Source organism: Etheostoma spectabile, chromosome 13 (genome assembly GCF_008692095.1).
Source record: "Etheostoma spectabile isolate EspeVRDwgs_2016 chromosome 13, UIUC_Espe_1.0, whole genome shotgun sequence".
Classification (NCBI taxonomy): domain Eukaryota; kingdom Metazoa; phylum Chordata; class Actinopteri; order Perciformes; family Percidae; genus Etheostoma; species Etheostoma spectabile.
In genome coordinates, this window is record NC_045745.1 from 16,457,241 (window position 1) to 16,474,673 (window position 17,433).

Below are 17,433 nucleotides of genomic sequence, written 5' to 3' on the forward strand. Positions count from 1 at the left end.
AAAAGTACTTTGTTAGGTTAAGGCAAAAAAGTGCTTGTTTAGGTTTAGGAAAAGATCATGGTTTGGGGAAAAAGTTAAGTATCTTACTTTATTTCTTCTGCAAAATAAATCTACCTACTGGTACAAATTAAGTAACCTGTATCTGAACGTATGTGACATAAGTAAAAGGAGACCTATTGTGCTTTTCTGTACATTGTATGCACTGCTACATGCTAACGTCAGGGAAACCTGTAATCTTGGTTGCAGATGTTGCAGTCTCCCCTCCAATTTTAGATCACATTCCTGTGTGTTCATGTTCCGGTTGTGCAGTACTGGATTTGGAATCCTGTGTTTGGAGTAATTTTACTGGTAAAAAGTCCCTCTATACTTCAGCAGAATTACAAACACAGCGTTGCACAGATGCAGAGAGCCAGAAAGTCTGACCAATCAGGGCAGACTGAGCTTCTTTCAGAAGGAGGGGCTTAAAGAGAGCATCCCAGATGGAGGGTGAATACAGCAACGGGCAGTATTGGAAAAAAATGTTTTTTCAATATAAAATATGACTTAAGGTTGATTCAAACTCTACACCTCTTCAGCAGTTCATTCCAGAAAGGATGAACCTTATAAGACCCTGAGAAATAAATAGCTGCCTTTGGCTGTAGAGTCTTGTTAATGAGCACCTCAATAACTAGCTGTCCCACATGCATAGTTATATTGCTGTGACTCACACTAACACACACACATGCACACACACATAAAAAAACACTTTCAAACGCAATCACACAAGGTTCCATACACACGCTGTGATGACATTTGATAGGCTGTGTTTGTGTTCTAATTGAGTATCCAGAGATTTGCCTTGGCATTTGGCACTAGAAAAGTCTCGGCCCAGCCAGTCGGGCCAGCAGATAGAAACACGCGACGGGAACAAAGAGAGCTTCACCCGCTAATGTTTGCTTTTCAAAAGAATTCGCTGACTCGGTCAGCCAATGTTTTATCTGATTAATTTGACCTGTCCATCTTGACTATTATTTAGAACAAAAGAATTCAAAATTAAGCTCTTTTGACTGTTTAGTCTGCCCATTTTCTCTCCAAAGGGAGTTTATTCTATACTGTGCCAATTTACACCGCCTCAGCCCCATCTTATGTATAATATATAATATAATATAATCATTCTGGTTTAATGAATAATCGTGTTCCAATTCATAGGTTTATTTCCCTCTTTGAGGAAGAAAAAAAAACATTCATCTGTCGATCCACTTTTTCCAAATTCCAACTCATGGTCACTGCATTAGATTCAGAGAACCTGATTTCTTAACCCTTGTGTTGTCTTCCCGTCAACCATGAAAAAAAAAACATTTTGGGTCACTTTTTTCAACATTATTGCTTTTTTCCCCACATTTTTGTCACTTTTTCAATGTTGTGGGTGCTTTTTTATGTTTTTTGGTGTTCTTTACAAAGTTTTTTGATATTTTTAATGTTGAAATTTTCAGCGCCTATTTCGATGGCCGATTTTTTGTGACAATTTCTTTTTTTTACTGAAAACGGGTCAATTTGACCCAAGGACAACATGAGGGTTACATGAAAGGTCTTCAAACGTTCACTTGTGCTTATGTTTATTGAAATAAACATTAAAAAGTAACTTGAATAAGGCTAAAATGGATCTTCTATTATATGTATTATTATGTATTACACTATGTATTATTATGTATTACACCCCTTTACTTGAGTCTACGTTCGGCTAATTGTCTACTGTTTGCCTGTTTTTCTTGTGTGTTTACTTGTTTGTTTGTTTTTTGCTGTTATTGTTGAGAATGCTACTGTAACTAAGGAATTTCCCCGCTGTGGGATGAATAAAGTATTATCTTATCTTATCTTATCTTACTTGCAAATTTACTTTGGTCACTTGAAGGCAGCAGGTGAAAATGGCGAACCTGATAGAAAACGGTTACCTGTTTACACATCCAGCAGAAACAGAGCAACATTTAGTCACATGATAAATGTGAGTCCAGTAGTCATTCTCTTTCAGCTGTGGTTCGGTCTCCACCAACTCCTGAGAAAGTTATTTGGTCATTTAACCTGCTAGTGGCTGGGCGGTTGTAGTGTACAGTGGTTTTATTAGAGCTCTGTTACTGAAAACGGCTGCTAAAAATGAGGCTTTGCGACGGACAAACTGAATTATGATAACTTATGAGGATTGGTCACATGAGTGACCCCTGTCACATTACACATACTGTAGTCATTCCATTCACCGTTCCATTCACATTCGCTATGAAATAATAGCTTAGCGCAGCTTTAAGCGCACATTCAACACAGAGGCTTCATATACTGTGTGGTTTTAGATGACTTCTTTAAGACAAAATGTATTACAAACATAACATTTAAATATTCATTCAGAATCCTATTTTACATATTGTAGACAAAAAAATAAAAAATAAAATAAAGCTCAGAATCCCCTGTCACCTGTTTTTACTCTTAATTCTGAATTTGCTCACAGTGTCTCTCGGCAACATGAAACAAACTCCCTTGTTAAGTTCAAAGTGCATGTTTACCAATTACCAACCTCATGAGAAACTCTCATGGGTTTAAATCTCTGTCTGCTTGCCTGGCTGAGCCATTCATGCTTCGGTGTGGTGAGAGATTTCAGCAAACTCGCATCATCCCAAGTCCCCAACTGCGGCGGTTACCTAGTATGATGTATCCCCATTGCACCTCTATACCACCGCCTTAGTTACGCTTCATGGAGGTCGTCTCCAGGATGTGAGGCGGGCGAGGCGATAAGAGAGTGTTCATTACACCAACTGACCCCTGGAGGAATAGACGGCACCTCCTCCTTCTCCACTTATCTCCATCTCCAGGAAAAGGAGGAGTTTTTCCTCAAGACGTGGGGAGGAGAGTTAGGGATGAAGAGTAAAAAGTAGAGGCTGTGTGCGTGTCTGTGGGTATCTCTGTGTTTGTGAGTGTGCGTCTTACAGCAAAGAGTCTCCTTTTATCCCCCTGCTGTTAAAAAGAACTCTCCCAGGCTGCTTTAAAACAGCCAGTACTTGATTCACTGTAAAACTAGTATTGCAAGACCTACCTCCACAGCGCTTCAAAGGAGGGTCTGGCTAGTCCACATAGCATTCCAGGATGGAAAAAAACGTGCTCTAGTTTATTGGCATTTCTTTAAACCAATCACAATCGTCTTGGGCGGCGGTATGCGCTGGACAGAAGGAACTTGTTTTGGTGGAACATGTGTACGTTCAAAAGTTTTGTTGTCATACAACAGAAAACTCAGATTGGACAGATAGTCTAGCTAGCTGTCTGGATTTAACCTGCAGAGAACAGTTAACCATAGTCCTCATAAATTGACGTTAGTTTAGAATGCCAACACAAAGACAGCAGAAGGTGATGGACATCTGGACGAAAATTAGGAACATCCGGCTGGATTTCCGGCGGCAGCGGAACATTCCCCCAAATGAAACATTATTTGATATAGAGTATAGACTACTGTAAAACAAATCTGAAACCATGGCGATGTCTCAAATCCCCTGACTTGACTCATCTCTTCATTTCCTGCCTGATCACCTACTTTTGTCTCTCCTCTGTTTGATCATTTTCCCCTCGCTTGCCATTTCCTCCTCTTTACTTTTTATGCTTCACACTTACCTTGAGGTGAATAATACTTTTAGTGGAAATCCCCCTCTGTCTTGTCAATTTTCTTCTCTCCTCTTCTTCCCAACGCTTTTCTGATTCATCCTCCTCCCTCCCCCTTCGCATCATCTCCTGTCCTCCCCTCTGCTCTCTCTTCATCAGTCCCCCCATCCCCCACACCTATAATCTCATATCTTTTACTCTTTACTTTCATGCCTTCCCTTCTCCTCTTCCCTCTCTCGCTCTTGATTTACCCTCCTCCCCTATTCCATCTCATTTTTTTTTCTCCCCTACACGTGTCGAAGGATTAATAGCGACCAGGTGATGCCTTGCAGAGCCACGGCGTCAACTCCTTTCACCTGGAGCAGCGTCCTGAGATGAACTGCAGCCGCCTGCCTATTTGTCAGCTCGTGGCTCGTGCCCTTGGCCTGGATGTGGTATATGTAAGGAAGGAAAAGAGAATATTGAGCACCACTGATGAGCTGCTTTATTTCATGGGGGATTGCTTCTGTCCCCTTCACTTGGCCTCAGGCTACGTTGTTCCTGTCAAAAATAACTAAGTACTACCTACCGATGTCCGTCACTCCGGAGTATCTCTCTGCCTCTGTCGGTCTATAGACTCTTCCGTCCTCTCCATCCTCTCCCGCCTAAACCTCCACCAACAGACAATATGCTGGTCAGCCAATGTAAGCAATCAAGTCTTCTGGGAGATTTAGATTTGGACACGTTTAGGGCGTGTCCAAATCCACTTTTGCTAGTTTGACGGCGGAAAAAAGGGTCTGTGCGCCAGGCGCACGGTTCAAAAGGGTTGTACTTAGGGTCTTCATTTATTCATGATGGTCTTAAAATAGCACATGCACTTGCGTTGGGCATTGCGCCCCGCTGCGCCGGGTGCAAGATAGGGCCCTTAGAAAGTAATTCCCCACTCTTTCTGAGCTTCTACTCTTCAGCCTTTCTCCCATTTGTGTTGCTGTGATGAAAAGTTTTTATCAGCTGGATGTTGTAAAAGCTGTTGTGGCAGGATGGAGAGGTCAGGCAAGAGACTAACCACAGATAGATTCAGCCCCTGACCTCATTTAAATCGTGTTTGCACTTTCTTTTTTAACCTGAGATGTTTTAAGCATATAAAATGTATTCTTTTTCTACTTTTTCCAACAGATTTCAAATTTTGTGATATCCAGCCAAAATACTTATTTGGATAAAGCTACATCCCTCTGGCCATTTTCTCAAGAGCTGCGTTTTGATTAAGTTTTCGATTGAATCTATATACTGTACCAACCATGTTTTTTATTCACAGGTTAAATGTCAGCATCAGTAGACCAGAACAATATTATTCAAAGTACTATTTTTGCATAAAAAACAATTAGCCTATTTGACAGGGAGATATATGACTAAATGTATCTTTGAAACAATGCTTGGCATAAAACACATAGCCCGGCAAAGCACTAGCAAAACGTATAGGTTAGCCCACATTAGCATACCATGATGTCAAAAAACCTATCTCCTTTGTTTTTTATTAACCAACTGCTGCTCTACATACAACTACTTCCCACTGTTTGTCAAAATCTACAGCACTTTTAACATGAATTTGGAACATTATATTCTAAAATGTGAGCAATTCTTGCCAGTTTGTGATGTTAGCCAGGTTTAGCTTATCATTTTGCTTGCTAAAAGGCTGTACATGCAGCAGTCAAATTCCCTAAGAAAAAAGTAACACAATCACACAACTCTGGATGCTGTCACATTGAATGCATTTTTCCAAAATGACACAGTATGTACAGTATGTACTCATTTTGACAAAATGAGTATGCCTACGAACTGTCAAGTAACAAATAAATAGATGATTAGTCTGGTTAATTGTTTTCGTCAAGATATTTAAAGTTTTATTAAAAATGTATTTTATTTTGTCCACTCTTTCATATTATGTAATGTTGGATAGATATTCCCATAATTTGTTTCTTTGAAACATGTTTGATTTAGAAATTGTTGTTGTTGTTGTTTGATTAATAAAACCTTATGGATATCTGTGTGCTATTCTGGTGTCTCAGTGTCTTACCAAACCTGCAGGTCTCAGGTCTCAGGTCATCAGCGCCTTTCTTCGCCCACCATACCCTAAATTGCGCTGTGGGCAAAGCTCCCACTTTCCCCTTGACCCTTCCGTGAATGCATATGCATGACATCGAAAAGCGCTATTTGCCATTTTCAGTTCCCGCCACAGGCAGTCTGCGCTTTTACGTCAGTGCGGCCTGTTTGTACATACCTGGCCATGCTTTTAAGCGCATGGCGCAAAAGTGTACATGAGGCCCTCAGTGTTTCTGGTTGTCTATGGGTACATACACCCAACCTTCACATACTGCTTAATCCCCCACTGACAAGTCCGTTTAAATCATTTTACTGCACTGATGGATCCTATCACAACTGTCCAACAGTGACCAGTACTGGCTTTCTGTTTGCAGGACTTTAAAGGAAAACAAGAGGGGTCGAAGCAAGTGAGCCAGAGAGGGCGAGGAACAAGAAGCTACTTTCTAAAGTGACTGAATGGCTAAGTTTTAGACTGAGATCCCATTCATCTTAATAAACTTTGGTTCCACAATAATCCAAACAGTTGTCAACATTAGCGAAACAAAAACCAAGAAACATGATGAAATGAAAGATCCCATGAGTGTGTGTTACACCAACAAACAGTACAAATTAAAAGAACAAACATAAGGCAATGATGTTCTCCTCAAATATGTTAATTTTATACTTACCTAATTAGCTGCGGCCTAATTAGCTGTGGCAAATAAATGGGGGAACATCTGGATTTTAGATGCTTAAAGAGATGGTGAAGCAACTGCAAATGTAGACTGCCTGTTTCAAATAAGAAAATGGAAAGGCTTGATCCTCTGGAGAGAATAAGTATGCACAGAAAATACCATGGCAGAACTCTATGGCCATAATAAGTTGCTAGTCGTGTCTTACTGTAAATTTTGCCCTGATGGTGGGGCTAGAAGAAAGGCCAAAATTATCAAGAGTCCTAGTGATGGCCAAATGAAGCGTTGTGAATCATTTTCTTTATTTGTTGTTTAAAAAAAACATTTACAAAGTGCAGTAAGACAGCTTGTAAACACATCAACAATTTATCTTACAGCAAAAACACACTGGATGCAGAAGCGTTGCAAATAGCTAAGAAGCGGAGCTACTTTCATTTCGGTGCCCGTGTTAAAACCATCACAACTCTACCGTCCTTATGTTAAGCCCAACCACCGACTCCATACACAATGTGATTGGCCTGACCAGAATTTTGTTTTTCCAGCTCGCAAGCCAATGGAGAGTTGCTAGACTGACCCTGGCTGCAAATTACATTTGCTGCTGCTAGGGTGCGTCTAGATTTCTAGGCTTGAAAGATTGTGATTTTGCTAAACAAACTGTGTTAAAGGCATAGGGCATATGCTGTTTTTTGTGCATACAAACAGAGTAACATGTCCACTGATAGACTATGGACAGCTCTGTGTGTACGACAGATTTAGTGAGACGCAAATCACACAGAAGTGCTTATAACGGTATGTTACTACAGCTTTTACAACTGTTTATGCACGGAGCAACCATGTTGTATTTTTAGCTCAAGGCACTCGGTGTTTGCCCAAGTTTCGACCTCGGTTAATCCGAGTTTCAAGTACAAATGGAACACACTCTAATATGCAACACTTGTGATATGTATTAGTCATGATTAAATTATCAGGGAAACTTCTTTCATCGTAGACAGTAGCACCATTTTTCAAACGTTTCTCCTGACTTTTGACTTAGACTACAACCTGTTCCAAGGCGAGACACACAGAGGAGCCAATGCAAGTATTTAGGTGTTTCAAGACCAAATGCTAAACTGCCAAGTCAGAAACTTACAAGTACCTACTCCGACCTGACAATAAAGCTAGTACCTCTACCTTCAAGTATTCATTCTGATAACCATGTAGCCTTGGGCTATTATGTTATATGCTCAGCTTTTAACAGACATTTTGCTGCCACTGGCCATTTGTATGAGAATGATTGCGCAGGGACTCGTCCTGCCAATAGCAATTACGGATTCACAGCCTACCCCATATGTATGTTCTCTCTTCAGCCTTTCACTGCTAATATTGATATTGCCCTGATCGCCAAAGATGTCGAGATTACAATGTGTGAGGATCACTTGGATCTTGTCTTATGATGTGTACAGCATACATCTAAAGCATATTATACTGTATGCTTACTGTATACTGTAATCCTTCCAAAATGCATTCTCAGAGCTCTGCGACGCGGGCTAGGGACCTCCCTTACAGCTCCGTTGTATCAGCGGCAGTTAGTAGATGTGTTTAGCCGAAAATGGGTGACTTTGAGCCGGGTACAGAGCACCGCGTGCTGCTGCTCGTTTCGTTCGAGATTAAGGTTAAATTTAGTCCACAAAGTATGAGCCTTTTGCCGGGATGAAAGTTAACATTAGGCACCAAAACAAGTACTTAAGATTAGTTTGGTTTGAAACACTCCCAGGGAACAAACATTTCCTGGGTGAAATTCTTTAGTTAGCCCCAGGAAGCGAACTCCGCTCTCTGCCTTGAAAGTCCTGTGTCCTGTGAACGCGGCTGACCAATCAATGTGGTGACTTCATTGGAAAAAAAAATGCTTACGGATAACAGTGCTTAACATTTTGCATCTTTTTGAACGAATGATTCATGAGAACAGGCTGCCTTCCAACACTCTCTACACAGTCCCCAGCATTTGAAAAAAAGCTGTATGCTGTTGGGAACCTTTTTTTGGGCTCTGTCCACTTTTGTGTATTGTTGTCAAATACATTTTGAAAACGGTCCAAGCCTGGCTTTTAAATACAGAACCCACTTCCCACTGAATAGCAAGATTTCAGTACTTTTCCTCTCATTTCTAGATTTTCTAGATTAGCCATTTGTCATTTACAGAGATGCCCCCATTCTGAGGCCCTTAAGATTCAGTTGACTATTCCAGTCTTTGGTTCTCGCAAATCCATTTTTTTTTTAAATGTGACTAGTTTTCTCCTTATTTGAATTGCTCATCTGATTGTAAAATATACATCAAATTGGAGACCACCATGTTCTCACCTATGTGTTGTTTGTTTTTATTAATAAAAAAGCTATTTAATTTTAAGTTAATTTAATTTTCTCTATGAGAAGTAGATCTTTGTAGTATGGGCTTGTAAATCTAACTTTATAATGTTGTATTTGCATGTTGTATAGTTGTGTTTTTCCTGCCTCTTACATTACAGATGAGAAGAGTGCCAAGATGCATGTTGAGTTAAGGGACTAAGTGCAGCATTTCCTTTAGATTTACTGTGTGAATAGTCAAGGAAGAACTCTTTTTCATAATAATCCTTCCTTGTCTAACTGAAAAAATAGACTTTCTGAATATATGTGCAGTGAGTGATGCTTTGAGCAATATCATCTAAATGGTTTATCCCAGTTTATCTCGGTGAATTAATCTATCTGGGATTGATATCTATGAACTAGGAAAACACACGTTTCTACTGCACTGGGATTCTAAAAGATGCCATAAGGTGACGGCACTCATGCTTCACTGTCTGGCAAGATGAACATGCTGGACAGTAATGAAACCCTTAATCCAGAGTGTAAGCACATTCTGACAGCTACAATAAAAGCATGCTGGAAGAAAGATGTGGTTTGGGATTCCTGCCTTAAAAATAAAAGGAATAAGGAAGACCAGGCAGAGGGTACGAGAGAAAAATGACAAAGGAAGAAATAAACAAGAAGCAAAGATGACTGCCTGTGCCAAATGCAGTCCTCTTGTGAAAGAAAGGAGGGAAGCAAAATGTGAAGGTAGAGGACGTGTTGCCAAATCTTGAGCAGAAGCAACATCCATCTCTGGGACTAAAATAATCTCTCCTTTTGTTGTTTTGACAAATCCAGGAAGTGCATGTGCTACATCCACACCTTGAGACAGCATGCTTTATGACGGCAATAAGGACAGAAATGGGCATAGATTCAAAGCATCGGGATCCTGATAGCGTTGAGTTGAATCCACGCCAGGACTATTTGTAGGTGGTACAAAGTATCAAACAGATTCCTGTTCGCTTGCAGGGATGCCTTTTAATTAACATAATGGAGGAAGAGAGACAATTAGACGATTTGTACTACATCGCCACAAGAGGAGCCATGCGATGCAGAACAGAGAAGGGGAAGACAACCTTAGTAGATGTTTACTGAGAGAGAGACAGATGTAAACATTGATGATCAGGATTTACGGATTCATCCGTTCATTAAATGGCTGCCAGTTGTAACAGCGCGTTTTCAGCAGCTCTGGAATGGACGTTTCTGACCTGCCACAATGCTCAAAAAATATTTGGTTAGGCTAAAGAAAGATTATGGTCATGGTTAAATTAAACTAACTTTGACTAAACAGCAATCTCCAGTATTTCTTAACTATCCACCCACCCCGCCTTCCTCCGTAAGATGTTTAGTGGCAGCATAAGAACACCACACTACTTTTGCTTTTGCTTCTGCAAGATAACACCCAACATTCAACATGGGATTAATCTGTTCTTATACAATTACTTCATATTCCTTTGCTGCAATGCAACCATGAAGATCAATTATTTGAATTATTCCCAGTAGATGATGCAGTACTTATGTCATTACAGGGCTATTATTAGGTAATAGTGTCCCTCTATTCTTGTTAATGAGCTTTGACTTGCATAACCAACTGTGCTCTGCAGTGTCCATGCACCCTGCCACGGTGACAGCCAGATTAAGTTATACATCTGTGCATGTAAGTCACAAAAAACTGGTGTTGTTTGTTCAATCAAATGTACTTTGCCTCATGGTCTTACTAGCTGGTCTAACGTTGCCAACCTGTTTCTTCCCCGGACATTGCCATTAGAAAATGGTTTGACAACCAAAGCCCATCCAATTAACACTGCGTGATGGGTGTTGAGCACTCAGATGCAGCGGATACAAGAGGTACCTGAATTGCTTCGTAACAATGTCATGTCGTTGTCGATAGATAGTGAAAATAACAAGAGTGTTTCATTATTAGTGTACTAATTAACAGGACTGCACAGCATGCAGCTACTCTAAAGCAATTCCTGTGCTGCTAAAAAAGAAAAGACGAGTCTCCAGCCACACTAACCTGTCTGAGGCTTTATTGCTCATTGGTTGAAGGTAGTTTAAAGTTGAGGTTGAAGGTTTGCTTACAAGCTATTTGGGAAGTACAGTAAGTGTAAACAGAGTGATGACCGGTTTGGTAGTTAGTGAAGTCAAAATGAAGCTTCATGAACCATTAGTTCTATTTGTTTACCCCACTAAATGGTTTGGTTTAAGGGCTCAGTGAATTGCAATTCAGTGTGCGTTCAAACCTTTGAACAGAGAGCGCCTTCTAGTGTTCTCATCTAGAAATAAATAGAAAATGGTTCACAAAAGCTTCATTATAAGGCTTCATTTGGCCGTCACTAATAGTAGTGGTTCTCATGCTAACATGCTCACAACAAAATACAAGTGTGTATTAAGCATGGTATAGTGTGTCAAAAAAATCATTACCCAGTCATAGTTTAGTATGTCTAAGAAAGTCATGTCGAAAATAGTGATACAAAAGTCATAGTGTACTATATCAAAAACGTCATAGTATAGTATGTCGAAAAAAGCCATAGTATAGAATGTTGAAAAAAACATCATAAAAATGGCCTGACCAATCTGGGAATCTAACATAGGTCAGAGTCAGCAGTGATTTTTCACTGGTTACCTGCTGGAGTAGTCATAACCACTGAGAGTGTCCCGCTAAACATATTATGTTGAAAAGAATCATAGTATAGTAAAAACAAAAGTGATGGTATGGTATGTCAAAAAAGTCATTAAACAATCATAGTATTCATATAGTAAAATCATGGTATGGTGGAAAAAGTATATATTATATGATGAAAAAGGGCCTAGCCAGACAGGGAATCAAACCTGGTCAGACTCACTGGTTGCCTGTTGGAGCAGTGCTAACAACTGTGCTACTGCTCCCTAAACATTATTTTGTTGATAACAGTTATAGTATAGTATGTCAAAAATTATTAAAAAAAAAAAAAAAAAAAAAAAAGTCATTGTATAGTATGTCAAAAAAAGTCATGGTATAGTATGTTGGAAAAAGTCATAAAAAGTCAAAGTACTTGGTGACCAATTAGTAATCCCTGAGGTCTCTGACCCCGGTTCAATTTCCAGTGCAGACAATGTTTTTTCCACATTAAGTACTTTGACTTTTTATGATTTTATTAACATACTATGCCGTAACTTTTTTTCCAACATCCTATACTATGACTTTTTAATCTTTTTTCAACATACTATACTTTGAGTGTTTTCAACATTTTTGTTTAAGGTGGATAGTGGCTTAGTGATTAGCACTGCTCCAACAGGCAACCAGTCAGTAAACGCTGGAGGCTCTGACCCAGGTTCAATTCCCATTCCAGGTAGGTACTTTTCACAATGTTTTCTCCACATAAAGTAGTTGAACTTTTTTTAACAGTCATAGTATAGTATGTTGAAAAAAGATTTAAAAAAAAGTCATAGTATAGTATGTCGGAAAAAAATTCCTGGAATAGTACGTTAAAAAAGTCAAATTACTTAATGTGGGAAAACCATTGCCTGCACTGGAAATTGAACCTGGGTCAGAGACCTCAGGGATTACTAGCCGGTTGCCTATTTGAGCATAACTAACCACTGGGCCAATGTTCCCCAGAAAAAAACTTTGTTGAAAACAATTATAGTATAGTATATCAAAGACATGATTAAAAAGTCATAATATAGTATGTCGAAAAAAGTGATAAAAAGTCATAGTATGGTATGTTGAAAAAACGTCATAGAATAGTATGCTGAAAAAGGTCATAGTATTTTATGTAGAAAATAGCATCATGAAGAGGTCCTAGCCAGATTGGGAATCAATCCTACGTTGAGTCAACAGTAATGACTCACTAGGTTTCCTGTTGGGAGTGCAAACCACTGAGCCACTCCTTTTCAAGGACTTATGCTGAAAACTGAAAGAAAGTCATAGTATACCATGTTTAAAAAAAAGTCATAGTATAGTATGTTTAAAAAAGTCATAAAAAGTCAAAGTACTTTATGTGGAGACAACATCATGAAAAGTACCTGCCTGGACTGGGAATTGAACTATACGATGATTTTTTCCCGACATACTAAACTATGCCTTTTTTTAAACATGGTATACTATGACTTTTTTTAGTTTTCAGCCAAAGTCCTTCAAACGGATAGTGTCTCAGTGGTTTGTACTCCCAACAGGAAAACCAGTGAGTTATTACTGTTGAATTAAACTGAGGATTGATTCCCAGTCTGGCTAGGTCTTCATGACATAATTATTTTACATCAAATACTATGACCTTTTTCAACATACGTTGACTTTTTTCCAACATACCTAACTATGACTTTTTATCACTTTTTTCGACATACTATATTATGACTTTTTAATCACATTTTTTTTAATATAATATACTATTATTGTTTTCCACAATGTCTCTTTTGGGGAACATTGGCCCAGTGGTTAGTAATGCTCAAATAGGCATCCAGTCAGTAATCTCTGGGATCTCTAACACAGGTTCAATTCCCACTGCAGGCAATGTTCTTTCTACCTGAAGTACTTTGACTTTTTTTAACATACTATACCATGACTTTTTTCCCACAGCACTGCTCAAACAGGCAACCAGTCAATAATTGCTGCAGGCTCTGACCCAGGTTCAATTCCCATTCCAGGCAGGTACTTTTCAGAACGTTTTCTCCACATAAAGTTTTATGACTTTTTAAACATACTATACTATGACTTTTTTTCCGACATACTATACCATGATTTTTTTCTGACATACTGTACTATGACTTTTTTTAAAAATATAGTATACTATGACTTTTTTAAGTTTCCAACATAAGTTCTTTGGAAGGATAGTGGCTCAGTGGTTTGCACTCCCAACAGAAATCCTGTGAGTGGTTACTGGAGAATCAAATGTAGGATTGATTCCCAGTTTGGCTAGGCCCTTTTCGTGATGTTTCTTTTACTACATAAAATACTTTGACTTTTTTCAACATACTATACTATGACTTTTTAATCACTTTTTTTGACATACTATTCTAACCACTGGGCCAATGTTCCCCAGTAAAAAACGTCATTAAAAAGTCATAATATAGTATGTTGAAAAAAGTGATAAAAGTCATAGTATGGTATGTTGAAAAACCGTCATAGTATTTTATGTAGAAAATAATATCATGAAGGCCTAGCCAGACTAGGAATCAATCCTACGTTGAGTCAACAGTAATGACTCACTAGGTTTCCTGTTGGGAGTGCAAACCACTGAGCCACTCTCCTTTTCAAGGATTTATGCTGAAAACTGAAAAAAGTCATAGCATACCATGTTTAAAAAAAAGTCATAGTATACCATGCTGCTGCCACTATCCTGCCAAAGAACTTATGTTCCTGGATAGCTCAGTAGGTAGAGCCCATATATAACGCCCATATATATGGCGCCCATATAGAACCAAAACTCATCAAGTTAGGTTTCTTAAATATTGTGATATTTAGGTCACTGACTACATTTCTATCTACTTTCTTTTTTTTTTTTCTTTTTTTTTTTAAAAGGTATTGAGTATTCAGCGTAAGTTTTTTTTAACAACCTTCCCAATTCTGCATGTAATAGTATATCTTTCGCTCTATTGACCAACTTGAAATGAACACAGCAGAAGATGAAAGTCTTTCTTTTTGAAAATGATTTTTTTCTCTTTCCTTGCTCTGTCTTTCTCTCAGTGGGGAGTTAACTCTGCTTTCTACCCACCCTCGGAGCAGGGAATTGAATCTCAATTACTGAGACGCTCTGTCTAATGTTTCATGTATGAGTGACCTCATTAGTTACTTACACCCTCTCCTCACCCTCTGCAACATGTATGGTGGCTGAGAACTCACATTCCTCACATCAACTGAGGTAATATCCCAAAGACCCAGCATAATGGCTTGGCTGTTGGGTGGATCATGCGATTGATATGGTAATTCTAACCCCTATCAGAATTCCATTATATGACTGTCTCTTAAATTTGGAACTTCAACCTGTGAGTCAGCGTAGCGTTGTGACTGGCTCAAGGTGGTTATTTAAGCAACAGCACAAGAGAGTGTGAATGTCATTATCGGCACACATCACACCCTCTAGTGTAATATTGCAATTACACATACGATTACCACCAAAATAAAAGTTATTATCAAACTTCACTTATATTATGGGGTAATTTACTCTCAAAGTAAAGAAGCAACAGTGATGATTTTAAGTCCCTCCATGTTTAGTCTTGCAAAACTAGATCCAAACATTTCCAGTAACAGTTAACTCCACAGCTGAATCACTTTATAAGCTGTTGGTTTCAAAAACAGTTTTTGATTCAACACTGTGATGTTAAGCGGGAGTCATTTTGTTAGTGATGAGCCCGGTGTGCCTCTGGGTGTGTTGTCATGCTGATTTGAGCATATTCCAAATGTAGTTGACCAATCAGATTGCGTAGGCGGATCTACTTGTTGTATACTTAAATTCTAAAGCCACACATTAACACAGGTCACTGAAACATTGCTGATCGGCCGTCGTGATGGCTTTTTGGCAAGGTTATAATGGACAGTTCTCACGTTTTACTTAATTGAAAGTAAAAGTTCTTTATCTTGTGGTTTTGGTTGCTTTACTGCGATAAACATGCACACCTGCATATACTAATGCATTAATATGTACTAATCCACAGCTGAAAAATAGTCCCCAACAAATTCACTATTTATTTCTGTTTATCTGTTGATAAAAGCGTGAAGCTGCAGTGGGTGAAGATAAAAATAAAAAGGCAGCTCTCCAACCCCCCCACCCCCACCTCTCTCTGTCGCATGGACAATGCATGCACAGAACAGCCAATAGGAACACTCTCTCTCTGAAATGACCTGTGGCTGGCCAAAGTCTCCCTTCATGGGCTAGAGTTTCAGCTATATTATTGTCCAAAGGCGTCGAGAGTGACCCTGTTTCAGAAATTTCATCCATAATGTTTAATGTCAGTGTTCAGTCTGTTCAATACAGTATATAAAAACTTTTCACCACTAATGAAAAATCCCTGTACCTGAGCTGTACTCTTCTGTGACAGAGGAAACATGAATTACAGCGCTCTGTGTTAGGAATGTGGCACTGCATTTGTATACACAAACTGTATAGAACCAGGTATTAGTAAATCTAGTGCGCAGCCTTGAAGCTAGCTGTGTTTTTAGTTTCACAAAAAAAAAAAAAAAAGTGTGATGTTCCGGACGAACACTTTTCCAGGACATCTTGCTCCTAAACTGCACATGAGATAGCCAAAAAGAAAATAACCTTTCAACGAGAGTTCTATCTGTGTGTGTGTGTGTGTGTGTGTGTGTGTGTGTGTGTGTGTGTGTGTGTGTGGGTGTGTGTGTGTGGTGTGTGTGTGTGTTTGTGTGTGGTGAGCCAGTTGGGTCTTTAGTTGAGGTGAGTGGCTGAGGTTTGAGGGTATTATTCTCTCTTCCTCGCCCACACAAATTATTTAGTCTCTCCTTGTCCTCTCGTCTCTCTGACACCACATGAACAATCTCTCTGCACGCACACGCACACGCACACACCACACACACACACACACACACACACACACACACACACACACACACACACACTATCCTAGCAGTTGTTTTCCCCTTGCCACAAATACATTTATCAGCCTATCCCAGCAGACGAGATTCAGCCCAACTTCCTAGGCACCCCCAGAAGCCAAAAAGCCACCGTGTGAGTGTGTGTGTGAAAAAGATAGAAGATGCAAAAGAGGGACAGAGATAATAAGACAGAGAGAGGGGGAGCTCTGAAAGTCAAACAATATTTACCATGTAGATTACCTACCTCTCGTCTCTCTGCATTCAGTGTTCATCTCAACTTGCCTTGTGTGAGTCTGGCTGAGTGGGTAAATGTGTAAGTAGATTGTGGTGTTACTTAAAATTAGATCCAACTTTAATGATCCCCTGGATACATGCCTGTAGGGGTACAGTATGTGCCTGTCCTTGTGTGGGACTAACCAAGGAGCCTTTCATGATATGTTTAGCTTGTTACTCAAACACACACAAGCCTCTAAAAGTACCAAAGACCTCATTTTTTTATGACAAGAAGGACAAAGTTAAGCTCCTGACAAAAAACATCAGCGTCAGCGGAACAAGAAAAGCCCCGCAATTACACGTCTTATTCCTCTCGTTTCAATACACTGTCAGTGCAGCTTTGGTAATATTTAACATGTAGCACAAAAAGCAACTTTGCAAAGTCAGGTGCTGTCAAAACTAGGCTAAGTGAATGCACAGAAATGCGGTTTATCCTCGTAATGTCACTCACTAAACAATTTCCAAATAAATGGCAGCACACACACAATCACCTGAATTCTGCAAGGAAGTGCAACACATTGCAACGTTTAAAAGAAGCTGCCAGAAACCTGTCTCCAATTAAATCTTGCCTTCACCTTCCAAGTTATTAAAGGAGAATTCCGGCCAATTTTCATGTTAATCTTGATTGCTATAAATATGCAAGTACTTACAATTGAAAAACCCCAACTTGAATTGGTGCAAGCAACACTAAGTAGCAGCAGCTACGTCTAAGCTAGTTAGCTGTTAGCTGTTAGCTGCTAGCTATTTAGCTGCTATTGATAAGTATGTTCAACCAGGCTTTTGTGAAAATCATAAAGCAGCAGTTCTGTGTGTATTTGTAGTTCATCCATTTTGTGTATAATTGGTCTGTTGTTGGTGAGTAGGAGGCTTGGCAGTGTCGACGCAGTGTCTCGTTCCCCTATCTCG

At 39.4% G+C, this 17,433-nt stretch overlaps 1 protein-coding gene and 1 long non-coding RNA gene across 2 annotated transcripts in view; both read right to left on the reverse strand.

Annotated features, from left to right (window-relative positions):
- The window catches only part of LOC116700081 (BMP/retinoic acid-inducible neural-specific protein 3), a 119,070-nt gene that overhangs the window by 25,131 nt on the left and 76,506 nt on the right, over positions 1 to 17,433 (reverse strand). The window lies entirely within an intron of this gene.
- Positions 198 to 13,304, reverse strand: LOC116700082 (uncharacterized). The gene is made up of 3 exons (XR_004334563.1): positions 13,269 to 13,304; positions 10,312 to 10,314; positions 198 to 261 (listed from the first exon to the last, which is right to left on the reverse strand). It is a non-coding gene; the product is annotated as an uncharacterized LOC116700082 (long non-coding RNA).